This window comes from Rhamphochromis sp. 'chilingali' (genome assembly GCF_963969265.1).
Source record: "Rhamphochromis sp. 'chilingali' genome assembly, chromosome: 12".
Classification (NCBI taxonomy): domain Eukaryota; kingdom Metazoa; phylum Chordata; class Actinopteri; order Cichliformes; family Cichlidae; genus Rhamphochromis; species Rhamphochromis sp. 'chilingali'.
The window spans coordinates 25889469-25907078 of record NC_137939.1 but is presented as its reverse complement, the minus strand read 5'-3'; the positions used below and the strand labels follow the sequence as shown (position 1 = coordinate 25907078).

The 17610-nt window shown below is 40.7% G+C and overlaps 1 protein-coding gene across 2 annotated transcripts in view; it reads right to left on the bottom strand.

Moving 5' to 3' along the window:
• Window positions 1-16219, bottom strand: part of LOC308407775 (uncharacterized protein) — a 45169-nt gene extending 28950 nt beyond the window's left edge. For both annotated transcript variants that reach the window (XM_080899628.1, XM_080899629.1), the window contains exon 1: window positions 15864-16219. The gene's annotated coding sequence lies outside the window, so the exon portion shown is untranslated. The remainder of the gene's footprint in view (window positions 1-15863) is intronic.
• Between the last annotated feature and the right edge of the window lie 1391 nt (window positions 16220-17610).

Genomic DNA, 17610 nt, shown 5'->3' with positions numbered 1-17610 from the left:
GCCAAGTTACTACGCCTGCTCATCCATTACACTACTCACAGCCTCTGACACTGAAGAAAAGCCACAGATGACTAATTTTATCAGCACAAATCGTGCTGCTACATCTAAAATGATATGTGGGGTTTGAAGCAGAGACCCATACCAGTTAGCTAGAATATCATTATCTTCTGCCTTTCGCCTGTGTGAATAATGTTAAGAACAGCATTTTGACTGTGCTTGGAGTTCCTTTCTATTGAGTCTAATATCTGTTCACTTTGGCTTACAAACAGAGCTGCCAACCAAGGGGAAGATGGGGTTTATGTGTCATTTCAGTTTGGTTAATTTTCCATACATTCATTATCCCAGGTGTTACAGGGCAAATGATAGCGTACACACTTTAGAGGCTCCCATTCAACTACAGCACTTAGTTGAATGCACTTAGTACATATAGTCACCAAACACTTTACTAGGTACCCCTTACTACAGGGAGTGCAGAATTATTAGGCAAATGAGTATTTTGTCCACATCATCCTCTCCATGCATGCTGTCTTACTCCAAGCTGTATAGGCTTGAAAGCCTACTACCAATTAAGCATATTAGGTGATGTGCATCTCTGTAATGAGAAGGGGTGTGGTCTAATGACATCAACACCCTATATCAGGTGTGCATAATTATTAGGCAACTTCCTTTCCTTTGGCAAAATGGGTCAAAAGAAGGACTTGACAGGCTCAGAAACGTCAAAAATAGTGAGCTATCTTGCAGAGGGATGCAGCAGTCTCAAAATTGCAAAGCTTCTGAAGCGTGATCATCGAACAATCAAGCGTTTCATTCAAAATAGTCAACAGGGTCGCAAGAAGCGTGTGGAAAAACCAAGGCGCAAAATAACTGCCCATGAACTGAGAAAAGTCAAGCGTGCAGCTGCCAAGATGCCACTTGCCACCAGTTTGGCCATATTTCAGAGCTGCAACATCACTGGAGTGCCCAAAAGCACAAGGTGTGCAATACTCAGAGACATGGCCAAGGTAAGAAAGGCTGAAAGACGACCACCACTGAACAAGACACACAAGCTGTAACGTCAAGACTGGGCCAAGAAATATCTCAAGACTGGTTTTTCTAAGGTTTTATGGACTGATGAAATGAGAGTGAGTCTTGATGGGCCAGATGGATGGGCCCATGGCTGGATTGGTAAAGGGCAGAGAGCTCCAGTCCGACGCAGACGCCAGCAAGGTGGAGGTGGAGTACTGGTTTGGGCTGGTATCATCAAAGATGAGCTTGTGGGGCCTTTTCGGGTTGAGGATGGAGTCAAGCTCAACTCCCAGTCCTACTGCCAGTTTCTGGAAGACACCTTCTTCAAGCGGTGGTACAGGAAGAAGTCTGCATCCTTCAAGAAAAACATGATCTTCATGCAGGACAATGCTCCATCACACGCGTCCAAGTACTCCACAGCGTGGCTGGCAAGAAAGGGTATAAAAGAAGAAAAACTAATGACATGGCCACCTTGTTCACCTGATCTGAACCCCATTGAGAACCTGTGGTCCATCATCAAATGTGAGATTTACAAGGAGGGAAAACAGTACACCTCTCTGAACAGTGTCTGGGAGGCTGTGGTTGCTGCTGCACGCAATGTTGATGGTGAACAGATCAAAACACTGACAGAATCCATGGATGGCAGGCTTTTGAGTGTCCTTGCAAAGAAAGGTGGCTATATTGGTCGCTGATTTGTTTTTGTTTTGTTTTTGAATTTCAGAAATGTATATTTGTGAATGTGGAGATGTTATATTGGTTTCACTGGTAAAAATAAATAATTGAAATGGGTATATATTTGTTTTTTGTTAAGTTGCCTAATAATTATGCACAGTAATAGTCACCTGCACACACAGATATCCCCCTAAAATAGCTAAAACTAAAAACAAACTAAAAACTACTTCCAAAAACATTCAGCTTTGATATTAATGAGTTTTTTGGGTTCATTGAGAACATGGTTGTTGTTCAATAATAAAATTATTCCTCAAAAATACAACTTGCCTAATAATTCTGCACTCCCTGTAGTACTAGGTTGGACCCCCTTTTGCCCCCAAACCCTGGAGGCCATTTGAGTACAGTGAACTTCTTGCCATGTTTCCAACCAACCATCAGAAGATGTGCACACTATAGTCATAAAGGAAGTGAAATGGTTATTAACAATGTTTAACACAATGTGTATTTAGAGATACAGTAACATTCTACATCCCTTGGCTGTAATGAACGGTTATTCAGTTCAGCTCCATTTAACAAAAACTGTTTCCACAAGGTGCTGTTGCCTACAATAATACACAGAAAACAGAGAAAACCCCAACAGTTAGATGCCCCCTATGAGCAAGTGCTTTAGTGACATGTGGGAAGGAAAAACTCCCTTTTAACAGGAAGAAACCTCTGGTAGAACCAGGCTCAGGGACTGCTGCGACAAGTTAGGGTGAGGGGAGGATGACAGGCCAGAGATTAATAATAACTAATGAATAAATGCAGAGTGGTGTATCAACCATCATCAAAAAGAAAAGTTTTAAGCCTAATCTTAAAAGTAGAGAGGGTGTCTGTCTCCGGAAGGTTGCGCCACAGAAGAGGGGCCTGAAACATCTGCCTCCCACTCTAGTTTTAAATAGCCTAGAAACCACAGGTAAGCCAGTAGTCTGAGAGCGAAGAGCTCTATTGGGGTGATGTGGTACTACGAGGTCTTTAAGATAAGATGGGGCCTGACTATTCAAGACCTTGTATGTGATCAGAAGGATTTTGAGTTAGAGTCTAGGAGCCAGTGAAGAGAAGCCAATAGTTTCTGTTGCCTTCCTATCAGCTCGAAACAGTCTGCCTGTTGTCCTCTGGCCTCTGGCATCAACAAGGCATTTTCTCCCAGAGAACTGACACTCACTGGATATTTTCTCTTATTCAGAGCATACTCTGTAAATCCTAGAGATGGTTGTGTGTGAAAATCCCAGTAGATCAGCAGTTTCTGAAATACTCAGACCAACCAGACTGGTACCAACAGCCATCACATAAATTCACCTAAATCTTTCTTCTCCGCTCTGAAACCTCAGCAAATCATCTTGACCATGTCTACATTCCTAAGTGCATTGAGTTGCTGCCGCTGATTAGACATTAGGGTTAACAAGTGGATGAGCAGGTGTACCTAATGAAGTGGCCAGCAAGAGTATTTTAATCATTTTAATTATTAATTAAACTAAACATAGTACAAAAACAAGCGAAATGAGAGCCAAACAGATGAACTTCTGTAGCATAAATATACAGTATAATGTATTAAACCTGCTAATGGCAATGTTTTATAATGTTCAAACACAGCACGATGAGAGCTAAAAAACGTCATAACAGTTGTTTTTTCATATATGTTGTTATAACTCTTTGTTTTATTGGCACAAATAATAGCAGATAAATAAATAATGAAAAGTGAAATAAACAGAATATGCTTATATAAGCATCTAACAGTAGGAGACAATGATGGCTGACATCATATGTATAGCTCCACTTGCAGTGAATTTTTGAGCATGATGAAAAGCATTAGCTGAGAAAAGTTCAATAAAAATACGCATTTTTAACATAAGCACGGGATAAACAAACATCATCATAATGAACCAGCCGTTTTTGCCGTGGAATCATCGACTTACTAATGGTCGCCAGCAGAAAAACAAAACACAAAAACAACAAGAAAAAAACACATAACTGGAGACGTCACAATGCTTCTGTATATAGAAAAAACAGTATAGGTATTGATAACATTCATGAACAGAAATGACTTTGGAAAAGTACCAAACATCCTATTCAAGTCCTATTTCCTGAATTATCCAATACTTAATTTATTTGAATAAAAAACAACAACAACAACAACAACAAAGGAACAGACATTACAGGCCATTAATATTTTACAACCATTAATGCTCGCTATGGAAGAACCAAAGGGTATGAGTAGTGATAAGGACATTAGGTCTAAACCTGTTATATGAAATGTTCTATGCACTTGACTTCATTTCGCTGAATGTCTGACCAGCTGCATGGCCTTGCATGCTTCATGTCAGGGAGATGTATGTGTACCGATGTAAATAGGGTTAATATAGTGCAGGGGCACTGCTAATTGGGTTAGCAAAGATTCCATTACAGCTACCACACTGACAGAGCCAGCCTGCTATCGATCAAATGGGTGAATGAAGGGGACAAACAGCAGGTGCTTTAATTAAACAAGTCCAAGCACATGAAAAAACCCACCAGACTGTATCAGCACACAAATGTGTCTCTTTACACTGAAATGAACTGCACCAGCTTGGTTGCAAAAGGGCAGACGTATGTGGATATGTGTATACACACACACACACACACACACACACACACACACACACACACACACACACACACACACACACACACACACACACACACACATATAGTGATGGTAGTTGCACAAATGGTAGCAAATAACTAAATAAATATGGATTTGTGCATGTGTTTGCATGAAAAAGTGTGCATGAGCGAGAAAAAGACAAACCGCATGGGACCTAAGCGCTCTTTCATGTGGAGGTGAATACATAAATAATAAAATTTAATCATCAAAAACAGCCCAAAATAGTCCCAGCCCTTCTTTCAATAATATACGCACCATATTACATGTTCTACATTCACTGGAGTCACATTAGTCTGTATCAGTCCTGACATTAAATTATCTATAAATTGAATTGTCAAAATGATGATTACTATTTTTTTTGTTAGCACTTGCTCAAAAATTAAAATGACCTAAAGATAGCAATAAGAGGCTTTCTGATTAGAAATGTCATTTTGCAATAAAATGTAAAAGAACTATTGTCAGTAATGCGTTGTTTATCTTCCGGCTTTGATGTGCTGCTTGCTTCCATAGCTACTCATTATCTGATGGTAGCTAGGTGCAATCTGCAAGGTGTCGGGGGAGCAGAGTACTAAATAAAGATATTTTCAAGGTTTTCAGACACCAAGAAATCTCAACCCCAGTTGTGTCACTTTACTTCCTCGCTTAGCACAATGTGCTGCCTCCTTAAATAGCTCAGAGTTTCTCTGAAGCCAGGCACTTGACTTAACACCAAGATAGGCAGATAGGGGAGCGTGCAGCAAAAAAGGAAAAAAGAAAAAGAGACGTCAGTGCACAAAAAACCACACCATCCCCGCTGTGACAGGCGCACAAACCCAACGCAAGATCTCAAGTTTCGTTTTGTGTGATCCTGCTATGTACTATGTGATAGGTAGATACATAAATTCTACCTTTTAGGTTTTGAATCGGATGTATGGACGCGCTTGTGACAGGGTACTCATCTGGCCATGTGTCAAAAGTTTTTTTGGGCCATTATATTGCATGTTTGAAAACCTGAACTGACCTCAGGGAGAAAGTGCAAGTAAACGACTCTGATGTGAGCTCTTGTGTAACGAGATACCTCTGAATCCTGAAAGTTGTGGAGTGCCGAAAACCATTATTTAAACGGATTAGCCCCCCTCTTGTTTATGTTTTGATTTTGCTGTGAACTATTCTTTAAAGCCAGAGGCAGCCTCTGGAGTGGAGTTCAGATGATGTGATCTCTCTTTCCACAAGCCACTCTTATTAAGCAGCCCCACTAAAAGCCTGAGGATTCTCTTACTAAACCAATCAATAAAGGATCTGTCTTGCCATGGTCCCCGGAGCCCTCGACTCCACCCTTCATTCTTCCTCTGGCTTTCACTGTCCCCCACAGGCTCACTCATTCATGGTAAGCACAGGGTGAAGCTGACGCTACTGTGCATGCGTGTGCATGTGTGACAGATGTGGTGCCTGATGTGCCACTATCTAAAACCTCAGGAGGTGAAACGGGTGAAAATAGTCCTCTGAGGCGGAGCTGAGGAGCAAACCGCCTGTTAATGAATAAATAAACAGGGAAGTCAGCATGAATGCCCCACTGTCACCGTGTTCTCTGAGTGCAGAGGCTGATCTTCCATCGCTAACACCTGTGTGACTGTCAGAGGAATCAATAAACAGCTACTGTTGCAAAGATGAACTCGCCCACCAGTGCACACTGTGCTCCCACTGTCTGCGTCTCTAACAGAAAGAGACTTACGGCGGAGGAACACCTCACATTCAAATTAACGCATGAGTGTGAGTCGCCAGTGAGAACAAACATATAACAAACATGCATACGACATAAGTGGAAGTACAGAGACAGATGGCTGGTATAATAGCATCAAATCTAATACATTCAATGGGAAGATATAGCTGCACTCAAAAGACAATAAAGAACTTTTAGCTCGTTTCCTCTTGTACATTTTTTTGCTGACGTCCACTCACAAACAGATATTCATTGCAATCAATAAACACTTAAAAATGTCTCCAATAACTAACTCCATGTATGTTTGCTAGATGGTGGTAGCAAATGTGATTTATTTGCAGCCAAAGCCAATCTAGAGGTCTCTCGCACAGATGCCGGTATTAAGCTTAAGTAAAACACCTGATGCAACACCTCTGTAACTATATAGACGATGGCTTTAGCTCAGCCTAAATCTGATCATGGAAAATGCATATGTAACACTCTTTTCTTGAACCAAGAGTAGGGAGTATTTCTTTTGTTATTTACAGCAGTACAAAACAAGAGGCAAGCTAAAGAAGAGCATCCCATCCTCGCTAATGAGATCAAGAAGATATGCTCTGTTTGTGCAGATTAAACTTACAGTATAAACACTTCTCCACCCACAAGAAGTCAGAGGTGTGGACTCGAGTCACATGACTTGGACTCGAGTCAGACTCGAGTCATTAATTTTATGACTTTAGACTTGACTTGAAAAAATGTTGTAAGACTTGTGACTTGACTTGGACTTTTACACCAATGACTTGGGACTTGAATTGGACTTGAACCGGTTTACTTGAAAAGACTTGATATTTTACCCCAAATATAAAATTTAACATGCATATTATATAGAGATTGAAAATGTGACGTCATTCACGGGTAGACCCGCAAAGGATTCTGGGAACTCGTGGCAAGCGGTAGTAGCGCACGCAGGCTTTCAATTGAAATCAGTCACACAGCGATAAAAAGAAACACAAAAATGTCAAGAAGCCGTTGTATTATTAACTGCAATAGCCGGTCGCATGACAGCCACGGGAAGCCGACGGGTAAAGAGATCGGTTGTTATCGGATTACGTCGTTGAAGAGAAATTGTTCGAGCCATGTTTCCGAAGTAACAAAGACGCGACGGATGGCCTGGATTGCAGCCATTCAAAGATCAAATATAACGTCCCAGAACACTCCAGCTCACAGGTTAGTCTGCTCCAAGCATTTACACGAAGGTCAGTATTTTTTAGTAGTTAATACGTCATTTTCATAACATAATTAGTGATATAGGTTACAAGCAAGTCTGGCGCTGAACAGAAATTGTCGCGCTATGCTCCTTTATTTATTGTGCATAAATAGTGAATTGTCCTGACACAATATTGTGTTTCGCTTCTGTTATTATGGTACATTAACAAAAACATATACTTTTATTCACAGGATAAAACAGGTTTTTTGTATCACTAATTGCCCAGTACGATTACAACATACAATATTGTTGTCACTGCTACATTTCTGTGATGCTACCAAAAATGATTTCCACTACTAATTAATTACCCTTGAGCTCAAAGGTCCTATTAATAAACGGTTAACGAATGTGTATTTATGACGACAATTTGTGAGACTGGTAAACTTATGATACGTACGATGGTCTTTCGTTCTACACGGTGCATTTCAAGGTCCTGCACCCATCCGTCGGTAAACTGTACCTGGACTTGTTGCAGTGACCTGAAGTTACTAAACTTCATGAGTGTGTGCACTCACTCCAAGAACCGTATGATTATAAATATGCATATAAATATGCTACAATGAGATAGCTGACTTCATCTAACTAGCAAATGTTGTCCAGGCTACGTTGGTGATGCAGTTTTTTTTAATGTGTATGATATTTTTGTCATGCGATTTTAAAGCCGGTCCTACAACCGCATCCAAGAATAACATGCAGCGTATCTCAGAACTGTCGGTGAAAATTATTCTTGGAGCTAGGTTTAATTGAGCTGCATTTTAAAGAGGTGCAATTTCACAATTTGTGTATATTTTCTAAGTTCACTATTTTGTCATGTGTTGAGAAAAACACAGATTTTAAAATTACATGGTCTAATATTTACATTTAGCATAACTGCAACATTATTTTTTCGTTTTTTTTTTAAAGACTCGAAAGGACTTGAAATTCAAAGTTTCAGACTTGTGACTTGACTCGGACTTTTACACCAGTGACTTGAGACTCGACTCTGACTTGCCTGACATTACTTGAGACTTGACTTGAGACTTGAGGATAAAGACTTGAGACTTACTTGAGACTTGCAAAACAATGACTTGGTCCCACCTCTGCAAGAAGTCAGAAACTCTAACTTTAAGAATGAAAAACTCTCCTCCCTCTTTTATCAGCATGGAAACAGGGTACTTGTTGTACTGTAGCTGTAAGGCTTTTTCAGTGTGGCCCTGAACATTCAGAGGAGCAACACTGCAGACAGCAGAACGCTGTCGGGAGTGCTGGAAAAGGTCGAGCCAAGTCAAATTTCTTTAGGCAAATGAAACTAAAAAGATTCACTTTTTATTTAAAAATAGGAACTTTGCACACTTCGCACTTTGTGACTACACAAATGTCGCAAATGGTAAATCGGTTCACGCACAAAAAGGGGACATTTGTGCAAGACATCACATGCAGCTATTTATTTTATTTTTATTTGTTTACTGACATTCTATGGTTACTCACAATTTTGGCCACAACAACTGAAGAGATTTTTCTGCAACCCCTGGACATGCCACATTTTCTAAATTATAAGAAAGAAAAGAAAAAAGTCTGAAAATACAGACAGAGTTTATCAGAAATCACCTCTACTTAGGTAATTTTAGAAGTCTCAAAGACTCATTTAGCGATCTGACTAATCATCTAGAAAAAAATCCACCTTCTCAAGTTGCACCTGTAATGCATCACACAGTTATGAATTCTGTGGATTCACATTGTGCAAACTGAGCAACTGGTTTACGATGCATTCATTTTTTCCCCCCTTTTTCTAAAGAAATAAAAAGGCTCAGTCACTCGTGACTCAAGTACAAAGTAGGGCAAAAATGGCACCTACACACGTCTGGCACTCTGAAGAGAAAGGACTTTGGTGATGATTAGGATTGGGACAAACTATGTAACCCGATATAGCACTTCTTTCCATGTGATACAGTGGTCTGGTCTACACCAGTGCCAAATATTTTAATAACTATTTTTTAAACCATTAAGAGGTCCTGAGTGGATTCCCAAATTTAATTTTCTGGAATTACTACTTCATGAGTTCTTGTGGTGGAGCTTACTGAATGAAAGATGACGAAGAAACTCACAGGGGACATTTCACAGACAGCTGGACAAAGTGACTCAGAGAGCTAATTAATTAAACAATATTACACAATACAATAAATCAAACAAAATTACCAGTTTTTACCTTTATGGTTATTTTATTCTCCCTCATTTCCACAGATAGATTCGATCTACTGTAAATAACTGTCCTGCTACGTGACACGTATCAAAGAACTGTACGCTTGCATTATCACATTATCGTTATTGTGGGTGATTTATCGTGTTTGCATTGAAACATGAACTAGGTTATGAGTTAACTTGTGGTTCCCACAACGGGGAAAAAACCAACACACAAGCGCATTTTGTTCGCCTTCATGCAACCCTACCAAAGAAATAATGGATCACATGCAGTGGCAATGCTGAGTATGAGCTAAAGATGGAAGGAATATTTCCTCAAAGCATAATTTGACAACTATGCCTGCAGTTGAGACTTAAAGGGTTTCAGACTTTCTAAAACCGGCTAATAGGAAGTTTAATGCGAGAAGATTCATGTGTCTACTACAGTTTCCTCTGCCTAAATAACCTGACATGTAAAAACTGCAGCATTTTATTACAGTAGGGTCATTTTCTTCAGTTTTTCATCAAATTACTGGATGAGGTTGCTTACTTCAAGAAGTAATGCTGAATAAAATAAAGCCCAAAAGCTGGCTCCCCCCAGGGCTGTGTGCTCTCCCCCCTGCTCTTCATCCTCTACACTGATGACTGCAGATCCACACAGCCCAACTGTCACCTGGTTAAATATGCTGACGACACAGTTCTCCTGTCACTGCTGTCAGGCCCCTCACAACACCACGGGCCTGCTCTTCAGGAGTTTGTAGAGTGATGTGACAGCTCCAAACTTGAACTGAACGTGAGCAAAACAAAGAGATGGTGGTGACCTTCTCCAGTAGGCAGAGGGATCTGGCCGCTTCAGTCACCACCACCATCCACGGGAAACCAGTAGAGGTAGTTGAGGAGTACAAATACCTGGGAACCATCTTTGACAACCTCCTTAAATTCTCTGCCAACACAGAGGAGATTCTCAGGAGGTGCCACCAACGGCTATACCTCCTTAGGAAACTCAACTCCTTTGGAGTCAGCACACCCATCATGATGACGTTTTACTATGCCTTCCTGGAAAGCATCATGGTCTTCTCCATCACCTGCTGGTTTCACTCCCCCAGCCTTCAGAACAGGAACAGACTGCAGCACACTCCATCATTGTGCTCTAAAATCATTGGCCTGCCTGTCAGAACTCTGGCACAGGTTTTCAGCCAACAGGCCCTTAGACAGGCAGCCAAAATCATCTACGACCCATCTCACATTCTTCACCCTGCATTCTAATGGCTCCCCTCTGGGCGACGCTGCATTTCCTGCAAGACTGAGAGGAGGAGAGCCACCTTTGTCCCCAAAGCCACTCTGCTTTTTAACTCCAGCCGATAAGGCCATTTCCCACACCCATAAACATAAACTACACTCTTCTTATACTACCGACACTTTATTCACTTTTAGTCACTTACAGTTATTTATTCACCTTTCAGTCACTTTAATTTTAAAACTGTATATACTGTATATTCATTATTTCACTCTTATTGCCTGTTCTTATTGTGCTTATCTTCAACGTCATGCTGCTCTGTTGTTTGTTAATTGCCCCTTGGGGATAAATAAAGTCTTCTGATTCTGATTCAAGGTTCAAAAGAGGAGAATAACTTCTCTCAGGTCACGTTCAGCAGAAGAGGCTGTAGTACATTACTTACATGTAATAGTAAAGCTAAAATGTTCTAAGTACATTATTTTATGTCGTTTGGATTATAAGTGCATTACAAATAGACATAATGGGGAGTTAAAAGCATAACTATGTAAATCACTGCCTTTTCTTTACTTTATTTATTGTTCGCGTTTGTTTTCAGGGACATTATGCTGTAGTGCCGCTGAGACATGAATCAATACTTACTGTATGAATTACCGTGCTCAGACTCTAATGGCAAGCTTTTGCCACGCTAAGCCTGAAATATATTTAGTGCACAGCGAGACAATGGACACTAAACATTCCATGCACTCGACAATTAGTCGGGAGGATCCTGCATAATTGTTAGTTAATTGCGTCAAGTGATGACTCAGGGGATGAGCCGTGGTAACCACTTCCGAGGCTTTTTTCATGGAAAATATGGTGAAAATGATGAAGGCCCAACGAACCTGTTTTTGTTTTGTTTTTTTAATTAGGCTAAGCGAATAGTAAGAGAAGTGCTGTGCAGTCACTGTATTGATCTGTGGTATGGTAATTTTATCTGATATAAATTTGTTAGAATGCACATTATATGTATCTATTGAATATGTTATCCTTGAATGGCCACTGCAATGCCATTTACTGCCTTATACAACAGAATTAATAATTTAGAGCATTTTATGCTGAGAGTAACTTTTGGTGCCCTTTGGTAACAGATCCATGGCACTAATGCTGGGTGGCAGGCCAGTTTGAAGCCCTGCACTACAAGTCAAGGCTAGGGCACATCTGTCTGGCTGACTGGCCAATCTACAGCCCCTCGATCCCTGAGCTATTAGGCACACAGCTGACATGCTTGCATGTGTATGCACATGCACACTTTGAGGATTCATGGACCATTAACGCTGTGATCTGTAAAGTTACCATCACGCTTAACAAGCAAACCAAAAGCCACTGACAATGGCTTACATTTTCAAAGCTCTCAACAACTACGTGCTGCCGAGGGTCTCTGCCAGAGAGATTATAACAGAAAGACAAAAAAGGAAAATAAATAATAATAAAGAATCCTGATGGGAAAACTCTGTAGCGGCAACATGTAACCCAAAAAGTAATCTGCTTTGTAAAGTCAGTTGTGTTGTTCCATTGCTACAAGCACAGTTTGCAACTGCAAAGTGTTGGTTTCACAAATCACTTCAGAGCGTGCAATGTATTTTGAATCTGGATGAGTCAGTATTGCTGCAGTTTGAAGAACAGAGTTGACATAGATCTAACATTAGTTAGCTAATCAAGTTAGCCGTTGTTGGATTTGGGATCAGTGTAATTCTTAGCGTCAGTCTCACATTTGTCAGATTATGAGTCAACCCATTTCATGGATGTGCAACATGCACACAATGGTCACCGGCACACTCACAGCCATACACCAACATGTCGCCATGGTGTGGCTGTTAGCAAGTTCTTCACTGTGAGTGAGGAGGGCACAAACTTCACTTAAATTGCAGAGGAACACCACCTAACAACTAACCTAATGAGACACTTAAATCACCTTCACCTTTGTTTCTTATGAAAAAAAGTGCACAAAAATGAAAAGTTGATTTTTGATTCTGTACGCTGTCAGTTGTAGTTCTTTTAAAGAAAATCAAAACTGACAAAAGTTAGCATTGGCAAATCACACTTAGAGAAAAAACAAACAAACCACAAAAGAGAGAAGTTGAAATTGGACACAAAAATTGCACTTGGTTCAAACATATTTTAAAAAGGAAGATTTGTGTGGCTTTTCTTCTAAACATTATCATTCTTACTTAAAGTCGGGGCAACATATCCCTCTTTTTATCATGTATGCATAACTGAATGGTAGTTTGCATGATTTAAAAAAAATCTTTTTAAAAGAGAGCATGATACTGTGAGTGGGATCAGAAGGATATCTGCTAAAAGCTAGCATGTAGGCACACATCAGTGTGTGGGGAAGATTATAAATGAAAGACTATAACTGTTGTATAATTGTTTGCATGAATATTATGAGTCAGTACGATTGTACCAGAAGAAAAAAAATGACAGTGAATAGGCACTTTACATCTGTGTCAGTGTGCAGAGCATTTATTTGAAACAGGGGGTAGTTTCTCTGAACAGAGAAGCTGTTGAGATTCTCAGTTTCTGATTGGCTCGCAGCCTTTTTGGAAAGAAATCGTATCTTCTGGCTATCTTTACGTTTCAGAGAAGATTTCAAACCAACCGCAGAAGAACTTAAAAATTCACTAAGTTCAAGTTGTTCACCAAGAATAGCAACATTTTATACAAAGATGATTTTTCTCTTCCAGTACAGCCTTGCAGTATCTCTTTTCTAAGCATGCTAATTTACCCAGCTGGCAAGCAGTTACGTGAGCATTTAGTGAGTTTAAGGTCATGCTTGTGCAACAAATCAGACTGATCTCACAGTGTGACAAAACAGCCTGACTTTATGAGCAAATGTATACGTGTAAGTGACTAATACTACCTTTATGACACACTGACTGCATGTATATGACAAAGCGCTGCAGTTTAATTCTTCTATAACATTTTAAGTTTGTAGTACTGAGAGGCTGTTGACAGATCGCAGATAAAGATGCGGTGCATGATTGTGAGAAGTGTTTGTACTTTTTTAAACACCTCTGAACATAATACAGTCCTTTACATAATCATCTTTATGACATAAATTCTACTCAAACACAGTTTAACACTCATAAAAATGAGACTTTATAAGAGAACAAATGCATTTGACTGCAAATAAATCAATAAATGTGTGTGTTGTAGAGAACAGCAGGGTATGTAATTATGACAAAATGCTAAAAAACGTGATTGTAGGTATTACATGTGAAGTAGAGCTGTGCTGTGTGTGAGAACAGGTCTGATTTACGACCTAAGCAGCCACTCATAAATATTAGTCCTGAGGCACACGTCTGCATGTGTGTTTATAAAGGAGGGTGTAAATGTTTCATATGTCGAAGCGCAAGGAAAACGGAAAGAGAAGAGACGCCGTGGTGCAGGTGTGCAAGAGAACCAGTGAGACTCTTTTTTCCCCCCCTTTTTCTTTTTTTTTTTCCATTTCTCTGAGATGAAGGTGGGAAGGGATGATGGGATGTAGGTTGGATGAAAGAAAAGGGAGGAGGAAAGAGCGCTCCAGTCCTGTCGCCTTGGGTGCATCAGCAGCAGGAATTGTTCTCTGCCCTGTGGGGGCCATCTGACTGTTCTGTCACCCTCAACAGAAGGCTAACTCTGCCTTAAAGTGCTCGGCCCCGCGCTCGCAGTTCGACAAGCTTGATGTTTAATACATACACAGGGAGAATATTGAAAATGCCTCAGGAGAAATGCAGCACACGGGCTGGAAGGGAGAGAGGGTTTTTTTTTGGTCAGTTTGTAGAACAACCAAGAATAGTGGGGCTCCTGTACAAAGCATGCGTGGGCAGGCTGCAAAATATAATTGCTGAAGACTCGGACCAAAGCCGGAGCTCCGTAGCAAATTGGAAATCTATTACGTGCAAGAGTTAAGCACCTCTCAAAAACAAAGCACTTGTTTTGAGGGGGGTACTTCTTCATTGTGGTGATTGTGTAATGCACTGGCATATCTGCGGCAGGAAATATACGTCACACGCATGCATGATGCTTCAGTCGAAATAACAGGCCGTGAATTTAACACGTAAGCTGAAAAGCCTCTCCCTCGTCTGTAATCAGGGCGAGCATGGTGAAATTCAGGGCATCACTCCTCAATAAGGCAGGAGAACGGGCCTCAGGGGTGACTCTCCTGCTTAAGTCAACACAATGGGTGTAATGAGGTGAAATACACACACACACACACACACACACACACACACACACACACACACACACACACACACACACACACACAGAGGAGATGGGAACCCTTATTGCATAGTTAAGTGCGATTCATTCATCTACATGCACTAAGCCTGCTGCAGAAGTTCTGCTCACACCCACACATTTAGCAGCACAGCAAGGATTTCACTCTTATTTCAGGTTACTGAGTGAATCAGATGTTATGAAATGATGTCATTTCTAACTGGCGAGCTTATATTTAACACACCACGTGTCTTAACGGCCCGAACCTGTATTTTGAGTAAAAAGAAGAAGAAAAAAAGAGCCCAAATGCCACGACTGAATTGTGACAATCCAACTTTAAGCTGATCTGAAAAGCCACTGGTTCTTTTTGACAAGCCCGCATCTCCTCGGCACTTAATAGTCAGCGAGTTCATCAGTTCTGAGTCCATAATTAATCAGCCCGAGCGTGTGAGCGGGACTGGTGCCTTTCTCTTAACATCACGTACAGCAACCCACGCCCTCCGAGCCATCAGTGGATTAATGATAAGTGCCTTTGATAGGAGAGCCCCTCACAAAGGCTTTATTAATTAGCCTAACACCGACGCTGTGGCCGCAGTGTGCAACACGTCCCCGCTAATCAAAACTTTAAAGGGGCACGATCGACCTCCCAATCACCCGCACGACATCAAACCCCTGACGCCTGCGTGCATTAAGTTGCCGCTGAAAGTGCACCATTTGCAAATGAGGGGCAACTTTCACACGTCGGTGAAGACACGGTTATGCGCGCTTTACAAAGACGCCCGTGAATCATTGATCAGACAGGTGGGATCGAGTAGTGGCTACGGCATAAATCAGAGGTAAGGAGGGACACTGTCCAAAACTGCCCAGATGTCGCCAAAGTGGAAGCAAAAATGAAAACGACGGAGACCAGATGCGTCGTACTCACTCGTCCCCGGTGCCTTAGAGGAGCATCCCGGTCTCTCACGGCCAGCTTTTCAGATGAGTTCTCCTGGGACAGCGCGCCTTGATCCTCACTATCATTCTTTGCAAGGCTTCAGCCTCCTCACAGCCTCCCTTTACTCTTCTTCTTTGGCATTACAAAAGAAAAAAAATACAACGAAGAAAATCAAACCCGTTGCATGCCAAATAAAATTCTCCTTCAGGTGTTGTTTCGGGGTTGCTCTCGTCCGTCTCTCGGTGTGCAGGGCAGAAGTGACAGAAGCGGATTCCTATTTGAGGGGATGCTGACGCGCAACCGGAGGGGTTCGCCTCCTGTCTTTTTCATCTGGCTCCATCAGCAGCCCTCGGTTGGACAGCACCATGTGACTGAAAATAGCGTCAAACACACGCGATGGCACGCTTACTTCCTGTTACCGTACTTCAAAATAAAACACTATATCTAAAGTTTTGGGGAAAGGAAACTGAAGAAGAATCCCATTAATAGTAAAGTAGAAATCACCAAAAAGATAGTAGATTAAATTTGATTTCATCTTGCAAAATGAATAAATAAATAAAATTAGACAGGTTTATTTCGAATATTTAAAAGAATAAAGTATAGTTGACATTTATGAACATTGATCAAAGCTAATCTCCGACATATTAATTCAAATAAAAAGCAAAGTAAACAATGCTTTTATTTGCATATAAAATATTATTTATATCCATTCCCAGCTACGTGTTAAGTTTGCAACAGCGAATACCAAAAACATGAATCCCACGTTTGAACTGGCAATAAAATATAGTAAAAAGAAGAAAAAAAAAATTAGAAAAAAAATAGTGATGGAAAGTATGCCTCTAGCGCTGTTGTCCTTTTAAAATGCCACAAACACTGTCTTTCTCATATCAGATCATTAATAAATATTAACGTAGAATTAAAGCCTGTACTAAGGAAAAGTTATTTTTAATACCACACAACAGAGAGGCCTGTATAGGTTTAAAATTAAGGACAAGATTTGACATGGTCATCTGGGGATTTTGCATGTTTTTCTCTTTATGTCTTTTTAGTTCCTTCTTCATCTTTTCTTGTCTTAAATTGGTCTGAATCGATTGTGGGGCTGATATCTCTCTCTAGCAGTATCTGCTGTTGATTTAGCATAAACTCAAGCTGATTTCTTCTCTGGTTAGGAAAACTTTGTGATTTCCCCTGAAGTCTAACCAGCACGAAATATATTACTTTTATTTTGAAGGGGTTCCTCTTCACCTCTTTTCCGGCTTCAATCTCTATTGACGCACCTGTGAAGGCACCCATTCAATTAAGACTGACCTCACAGAGAGTGCCTCCAAGCGACCGCAGTTAGAGTAACACCGACTTCTCAAAAAATTATCCTGAGGAGAAATATTTCCTTTCCGAAGTATTGTCAGTTATTGACGTGTTCCTTATAGCAGCCTCTGTATTCCTTGTTTATCGAGTTCTGAACTCTTTAATAGCAAACAAAGAAAAGGAAAAAAATCAGATGGGACTGCGCCCCCATCGTCACATGCACTGTATATCGTTAAACTTTTATGAGCATAGCCTAAATAAAGAAAACATTCATATGCGTGTTGGAAAGCCGGCGGTGGCTGTAATTTGAAGCTGTGTAAGCTAGTTCGTGTTGACAAATCTCCCACAGAGCTGAAGGGAGCAGCTCATTTCGCGTTTGATTTAAAGTTAGGTTGTAATGTATTTCAGTTGCACCACTGCAAAAATATCCGGT